The sequence below is a fragment of the Elephantulus edwardii genome, unplaced genomic scaffold (genome assembly GCF_000299155.1).
Source record: "Elephantulus edwardii isolate Elephantulus edwardi_28Jun2011 unplaced genomic scaffold, EleEdw1.0 scaffold00100, whole genome shotgun sequence".
In the NCBI taxonomy this organism is placed as follows: Eukaryota; Metazoa; Chordata; class Mammalia; order Macroscelidea; family Macroscelididae; genus Elephantulus; species Elephantulus edwardii.
Window position 1 is genome coordinate 6065667 of NW_006399850.1, and position 8241 is coordinate 6073907.

An 8241-nucleotide genomic window follows, 5' to 3' on the forward strand; every position below is an offset into this window, starting at 1 on the left:
ATGTGCTGTTCCAGTCGTTTTTGGATAATCTTCGGTAGAATCTTGCTTGCATGTGAAATCAATGACACTGTTCTGTAGTTTCCACACTCAGTTGGGTCACCTTTCTTTGGAATGGGAACAAATATAGCTCTCTTCTAGTCAGTTGGCCAAGCAGTTGTTCTCCAGATTTCTTGACATAACTTGATGAGCACATCCAGGGCAGCATCTGTTAGCTGAAATATGTCAATTGGTATACCATCTATTCCTGGGGCCTTATTTTTTGCTGTTTCCTTCAAAGCAGCTTGAACTTTTTCCAGTATTGATTGAAGCTCAATGTCAAGAAGACAAAGATTCTCACCACTAGACCAATTGGCAGCATCAGGATGGATGGTGAAGAGACTGAGATTGTTAACAACTTTAGTCTGCTTGGCTCCACGGTCAACACTCTTTGGATCAGGAAATCAAAAAATGTACTGCAATGGGAAAGTCTGCTGTTAGGGACCTCTCCAGGGTATTGAAGAGCAATAGTGTCACTCTGGATACTAAGGTGTGTCTGATAAAGGCTATGGTCTTTGCAATCACTTGTTATGCATCAGAGAGTTGGAAAATGACTAGGGAGGATAGAAGGAGAATTGATGCCTTTGAGCTGTGGTGCTGGAGAAGAGTACTGAATGTACCATGGACTTCCAAGAAAACAGATTCATCCTGGAGAGGGTTAAACCAGGCTGCTCCTTGGAGGAAAGGATTCTGGGGCTTCATCTGACATACTTTGGACATGTTGTAAGGAGGGAGAGGTCCTTGGAGAGGGACATCATGCTTGGGAGGGTGGAGGGATGGCGCAGGAGGGGAAGACCCTCTATGAGGTGGATTGATTCAGTTACTGGGGTAATCGGTATGGTTGTGTTGGAGGCAGTGCGATTGGCACACGATAGAGCAGGGTTTAGGGCTGTTGTACATAGGGTCGCTATGAGTCGCAAGCGACTCGACGGCATATAACAACAACAACATCCCTATCAAACAGTTCCCTGAAGAAACAAGTATGCTCCTTTCTCTGTAGACTCTTCTGTTTCAATTAAAAGATTTAACATCTGCATCCAAAACCAAAATCTAGTCAAAAGTAAGCTACCAGGTTTCAGCAAATAATAGTAGTTCACAGCATAAAACATCTTCATGTGCTTGGGTTCTAGTCAACCCATCTCTAGCTATCAGTGGCTAGGTCACCTGCAAACTCAGGTGTTCATACTTCTGTGTTCCAGACTGCCTGGTCCCTTCTCAGACTTAGTGCCCACATGGGATAACGTCACCAAGACACTGGTCCTTACGACTTTCTGCTCATGTCAGCAGCCCTTTTGTCCTTATCTATGCATGTTAGGTCAACAATCCTCATGAAACATGCCCAAACTCAGCCTGTCTCTTCATTGCTGCATACTTCCAAATGTAAATCTCTTCAATCAAAAATCCTAGGTGAATCTACAAATCAGTTTAAATGCAAACCTTCTCTGAGTACTGGGTGGGCTTAATCTTCTCCCAGGCTAAGCCCCATGCCCTCTAGATCTACTTTCAACAAGCATTTCTCCAAGGCAAATCTTCCCTTTTTATGCAATCAGCACTAGTAATTTTGCATGGTTTTCTAAATATCTCATTATTATAACATATACTGCTTCCTTGTCTAAGTACAGGTTTCAGATGAGCACAATCAGATGTTCTGGAATTCCTATTCTTCTCAAGGTTACCTACAATTTGTTGTGATCCACACAGTTGAATACCTTTGCCTACTCAATGAAACACAAGACATTTTTATTTTTCTGGTACTGTTTGCTTTCAACCAAGATCCATCTGACATTGGCAATGATGTGCCCAGCTTTTATTTCTGGCAGTTGTCTGTTGATGTGCTGTTCCAGTCATTTTTGGATAATCTTCAGCAGGATTTTGCTTGCATATGATACTGGTGATATTGTTCAATAATCTCCACACTCAATTGGATCACCTTTTGGAAATGGGAGTCAGTTGGCAAGGTAGTTGTCCTCCAAATTTTTTGGCTCAGACTAGTGAGCACTTCCAGGGCTGCATCTATTTGTTGAAATATGCAAGTTGGTATTCCATCAATTATTGGGGGCTTATTTTTTTGCCAGTTCCTTCATAGCCACTTGAATTTCTTCCTTCATCACCATTGCCTCTTAGTCATATGTTGTTCCATGAAACTCCTCTGTGTCAGTCAATTCTTTTTGGTACAGTGACTCTGTATACTTCTTCTGTCTTCTTCTGATGTTTCCTGGATCATTCAATATTCTGTCCATAGCATCTGTAAGCACTGCAACTCAAGGCTTTAATTTGTTCTCCAACTTTCTTCAGCCTGAGGTATGCTTAGTGAGTTAGTCCCTTTTGCATTACTGACTCTAGCTTTTTGCACATTTTGTTATGATATTTTGCTCTGCTTTCTCAATTTATCCTTTGAAATCTTCTGTTAGCTTCTTCCTGATTTCTTCACTTTCCTTTGACTTCTTGACATTTTAGTACATCACATGAATCAGTGATTAGTATAGATGATAGTAGACAATGATGATAGATAGATAGATAGATAGAAGAATAGATGAATGGCTAGATATATGTCAATTCTGATAAATTGTTAACAGTATTTTTGTTTCATACAGGTCTATTATTATTTGAGGAGATTTCCACTACTAATGCCTACTCACAGAAATATATTTATATAAAATATCAGTTCAGAAAAGAAAGCTGGATTATGTATCAATCAGAGGATACCAGCGTTCTTTACCTATGTTTTATTGATTATGCATAGATATTCTACTTTGTTAATAAAAAAAAATATGGTAAGGAAGCTCTGGTGGCCTAGCAGCAAGAAGCTATGCTATAATCCTGAAGGCACGCAGTTTGAATCCACCAGATGCTCCACTGGAGAAGAAGGGGAAAGCTCCTCCTGTGCCAGTTGAATGTGATTCAATAGTAAACAAGAAGAATAAGAAACAAAAAATGAAATGTTTACAAAAATTATGGGAGCAGTTTGAAGAACAGGAGTTCTATTTCATTTAATTTTTTCATATGGAATCTGTACATAAAACAAGAAGAAATTATTCTAACAAAATAAGAGGATATTACTTGGTTTACATTTAGAAAAGGTGTGTGTTGAGATTGTATCTTTTCTTCTATTCAATCTGTACACTTACCAAATAATCCAAGAAGTTGAACTATATATAAGAAGAATAAGGCATCATGATTGTAGGTAAACTCATTAACAACTTGTCATATGCAGATGACACAATTTTGCTTGTAGAAAATGAAAAAGACTCGAAGCATAAAAGGCCATATCCTTCAGTATAAATTACACCTCAACACACACACACACACACACAAGTAAAAATTCCTAAACTGCATCAATAAGCAGTAGCAAGATAAGTGGAGAAAAGTTGAAAGTTGTCAATGATTTCAATTTACTGGGATACACAGTATATACTTTAAAAAGCAGCATTAAGTATGTTTTTTATTTTTATTTTATATTGGTTTGCTTGCAAAGTTCATATACATTGTGTTTCACACAACCATTCTCATTCATTATGTTTAATAAAATTAATCACCATTGGATTATAGCCATTATTACCCTGTCTATTCAGGTCCCCACCAGATCTTTCCCATTTCATTACCTTCATCCCTCCACTCACCAAATGGTACAACTCTGTCATTTTTCCCCTACCCATCCTCTCCCTCTTTGAGTCCCCATAAATATTTTACTAGTTATTCTTCAAACTTACTATAATGATCTTGTGTAATATTTGTCCTTATGAGACTGAGTTAGTTCACTTAACATAATGCTCTCCAATCTCTCTCAATTTATGTAACATTTTTCAGAACAGTTGCTCCTGAGTGCTGCATAGTATTCCACTGTGTGAATGTACCATAATTTCTCAATTCGTTCAGTTGTGGTTGGGCTTCTTAGTTGATTCCATGTTTTTGTGATGGCGAATAACACTGCTATGAACATTGGTGTACAAATCTCCATTTGTGTCTCAGTTCTAATTTCCTTGGAATATATTCCCTCTCAAGTTACATAGTATCTTCTTACAAAATTTTCCTTTGTGCTGCATAGTATTCTACTGAGTGAATGTAATACTCATTAGGTGAAGGGTATTTGGGCTATGTCCACTTTATTACTATGAATAGCACTACTATAAAAATGTGTGCACATCTCTCCAAGAGGAAGAGGAGAGAGAGACAGAAAAAAGGAGAGATCGGGGTGAAGGGCAATCACTGGGATAGCAAAGGTTGATGGGATGGATGGAGAAGAGTGTGAAAAATTTGGAAATGTTCAATGGGAACTTGAAAAGATGGGGTGATAATAGACATGTTGTTGTTAGGTGCCATCAATTCAAGTAGGACTCAGTGATCTCACAAACAGTTGACCTCAATCCTGCCCTTTCTTGTCTATCCTCACCATCTCTTTTGAAATACTCGAGCTCATTGCTGAAGTCACCATGTCAATCCATCTTATTTGGGGGTATACCTCCCCTTCGTTGAGAACTCATTATTCCATATCTATATCCAATGAATAGCCTTACTTAGCTACTTGTCCAAAGTATGAAAGATGAAGCTTCACCATCTTTGCCTCCAAGGAGCACTGCAGCTACACCCTCTCCAGTATATATCTGTTCATTCTTTTGGTAGTCTATGGGATATTCAGTACTCTTCCTCAGCACTACAACTCAAAGGCAACAATTCTTAAAGAGCAATGGTAATCAATTGTATAAAATATAATGTATAAGAATGATTCTATAAAACACAAAGTAAATGTATAACATCACTGTATATGAATGATTGCATGCAAACCAATTTTTAAATCCATAGCAAAAGAATCAGGGTTTAAAATGGCAAAGTTTTAAACACTCTTAACTTATTTTAATGCCTTCTACATCTCTCCATATATGTATATTGGGTTATTGGGATATCTGAAAAATTATGACGTGAGCCAGAAGGAGACGATGGTGTTTCTTAATTAAGGTGCACAGCTGTAGTACATATTTTGGTCTTGCTCAACTAAAAAAAAATCACTTCTTCAAGTCAGTTCTGATTCAGTGTGATGCTTTACCTGTTTTCTGAGGTTATAAATCTTAATGGGAGGAGACTGCCCATCTTTCTCTCAAGGAGACATTGGTGGATTTGAAACACTGAAGACCCGCAGCCTTCAGATTAGCAGCACAACTTTATTTAATTCAGTCTCAAAAATGCCCATTTAAGCAGATTTTAGGGTTGCTTTGGAGACATCTAACAAGAGACTAATTTAAGCACTCATCTCACCTTTTAATGTTTTTACGTCAATATTTCCTCTTTCTTTGATATTAACCACTTGACATGTTTTAAAATGTGGCTTCACATTCCTATAAACATGGGTAGCTTTATGTTCTTTTTAAATTCTTATAAAAAATCAACATAATTAACTGGATAGAATATAAAGGTCAAGATAATAGTACAAATGAATTTATCAAGTCTATCTACTACAAAAACAAGAGATAAGAATGACTAGAGAATTAAGCAAATAAATCAAAGCCCACAACCCCAAAAGGATAATAAGGAGTTATTGTCTAGTTTGTCAAGGTTTTATCTAAATTATTCTTGTGATGTTAGATTTGTAATCTTCAACAAAAAACAACCGTTGAAAAATGATTTTAATACTAAACATTCATTGAAACATCACAACACCACCGTTGACATTTCCATATGCATTATAAATCCTCCTAATATCTTGTTATATCAGTGTAGTACAGTGTTGTAGCTATTTAGGAAACAGCTCATTTTTCATTTAATAGAAAATTAAGTAAGCTTAGACAATTTTCAGAGAACTAAATGTGAGTAAATAAAATGTAAAATGTCACATTATGCCTTCAATTCCATATTTGATGATACTGACTCTTTATTTTGTTATGAAAGAAAATGAATTAAAAGTAGGTAATAAAGGGTTGAGAAATACACTGTACTATATTAAACTATTAGATTTAATAATAAAGCAAAACACTCTGTAATTACCTTTATAAAGTCAGAAATTTTATCTATTTCATCAAGAATGAACTATAAAACCTTAGTTATTACAAGATATTGATAGACTTAATGTTGAAAGCAGTAATATAGTATATATAATATAAATACAGGTAATGTATATTAGTCATTTGAGCCTAATTCATATTCACACATTTATTTAATTTAAAATAGCAACTGTATGCCACTTCAAGAGAATCAGACTCATGCTGCTGGGGAAAATAAAAATATGAATTCCTACATATCATGTCAAAATGTTAAGAAAATAACAAAATGGAATTAAACTGATAGCCATGCGCTCACGCACAAACATTAGTTTGTGAAGGTCCTATTAAATAATGTGCCTAACCAAATAATTAGTGAATCGAACAAGATAAATGTAATAAATATTTTCTTCAACATCAATGCAAATCTGCATTTCTTCGAAAATATGGATTCTACATGTTATTGTCTGCTGTCAAGTCACCTTCAACCCACAGCGATCCTAAGTACAGCAGCTTTGAAGCCTGTCCTGTCCTGAGCCAGTCTCACTGACTCCAAAACATCTACCCCCATTGCCTCAGTTACTGAACGAATCCCACTCTTCTTGGGTCTTCCCCTTCACCCTTCAAGCACGATGTCCTTTTCCAAGGATTGGTTTCTCCTTGCCATGTGGCCAAAGTATATGAGATGGAGCTTCAAAAACCTAGCCTCCAAGGAGAAACTTGGATTCTATACAGGGCATCATATTTATAATTTCTCATAACCTGAAAATGGACTAAAAAATTTAAAAAGAACAAGGATGATCAGGATAGAGAAAGGAGTATGTTGGGGAGTGTAGGGAAACTGATAACAGAAGAATATCAAATCAACAATCTCAAGATATTTTTGTTTCAATGATTTTTTATATTTGATCCTTTTGAATTATTTTAGCACCAAGCAACAGTATAGTAACGCAGATGATTACAGAGATCTAAGACTCATTTTCCTGGCTAAGATTTTATTTTCTACATTTCCTAAACAGCTTCCCTGACTCTTGCAAAGATCTTTACAACAAAAGCAACTCTCTATGTTTAAGATTAAATCACTCGGTATTAAATGCTAATTTATTAGATGGTTATGAAACTGCAATACTATCAAGACCAGCAGTAATGAATCCCCATGGTCTCTAATTTTATGAGAACTCTGACATATCATTGGAAAAAATGAAGAAACATAATCAAATGTCATTGTTAATGATATTCAATTATTCCACCTGTGACCCAAGCTATTATAGCCATCGCCTTATAATTGCCACTCATCCACTGGGAAAGCCATCTTCAAACATTATCATAGCTTAAAGGTCACTCAGAAAATATGCAATTGTAACAAAATTTTGTGATAGTTATGGAAATAAATTCATTTTTTTAACACCTGGTCCCTGATGATGTTTGTTCCTTGCAGAATAAAGCATCAAATACAAATTAAACATACTGTTATTTGCATTGTGTCCTCTATTACATACATTTAAAAAAAATGGGGAAAAAACCAAACAAAACAACCAATGGTCTTTCCTATAGCTTTCCTTTCCCAACAACCCTTTTTTCTTCTGTCAGTGACTCTTTCTCAATGATCCCTAGTATGTGATTGCAGGGACAAAACCAGCCTCTTTCCCTACCTTTACCTTGTTCTCACTCACTCCACTCTGACCTCTTACCCTAAGACTTGACATGGTAGGTCTTTCAGGTTCATCTTCAAGAACATAGAAGTGGATTGGAAAGTCATTCCCTATTCTTTATTGGGCTAAGCACAAAGAAGTTTCCTGGTGTTTATTAGCGTAAGTCTAAATGGGAAATATTTTTTAAAAATTAAAATAAATCCTAGGGAGCTCTGGTGGCCTAGTGTGGCAAGGATCTGCACTACAATCCCAGAGGTATGTGGTTTGAATCCACCGGGTGCTCTGCTGGAGAAGGAGGGGAAATCTCCTCCTGTACCAGTCAGATCTGATTTGACGGAGCACACACACACAAAATGATAATTAAAAACTTAAATCCTGAAGAAGGGTCGCTTTGAGTCGTGCTTGACTCAAAGACAATCAACAACAACAGCAACAATGATAATTTGGTACATTTGTAGTTAATATTTTTTACACAGTCATACTCATGCATAAGACATTGCTTAGGTTCTCTTTTTCTATATGTAACATAAAGTGTCTCCAGGCAGGAACTTCCAGGGGAAGCAAGCACTTCTAAAAGATTGATA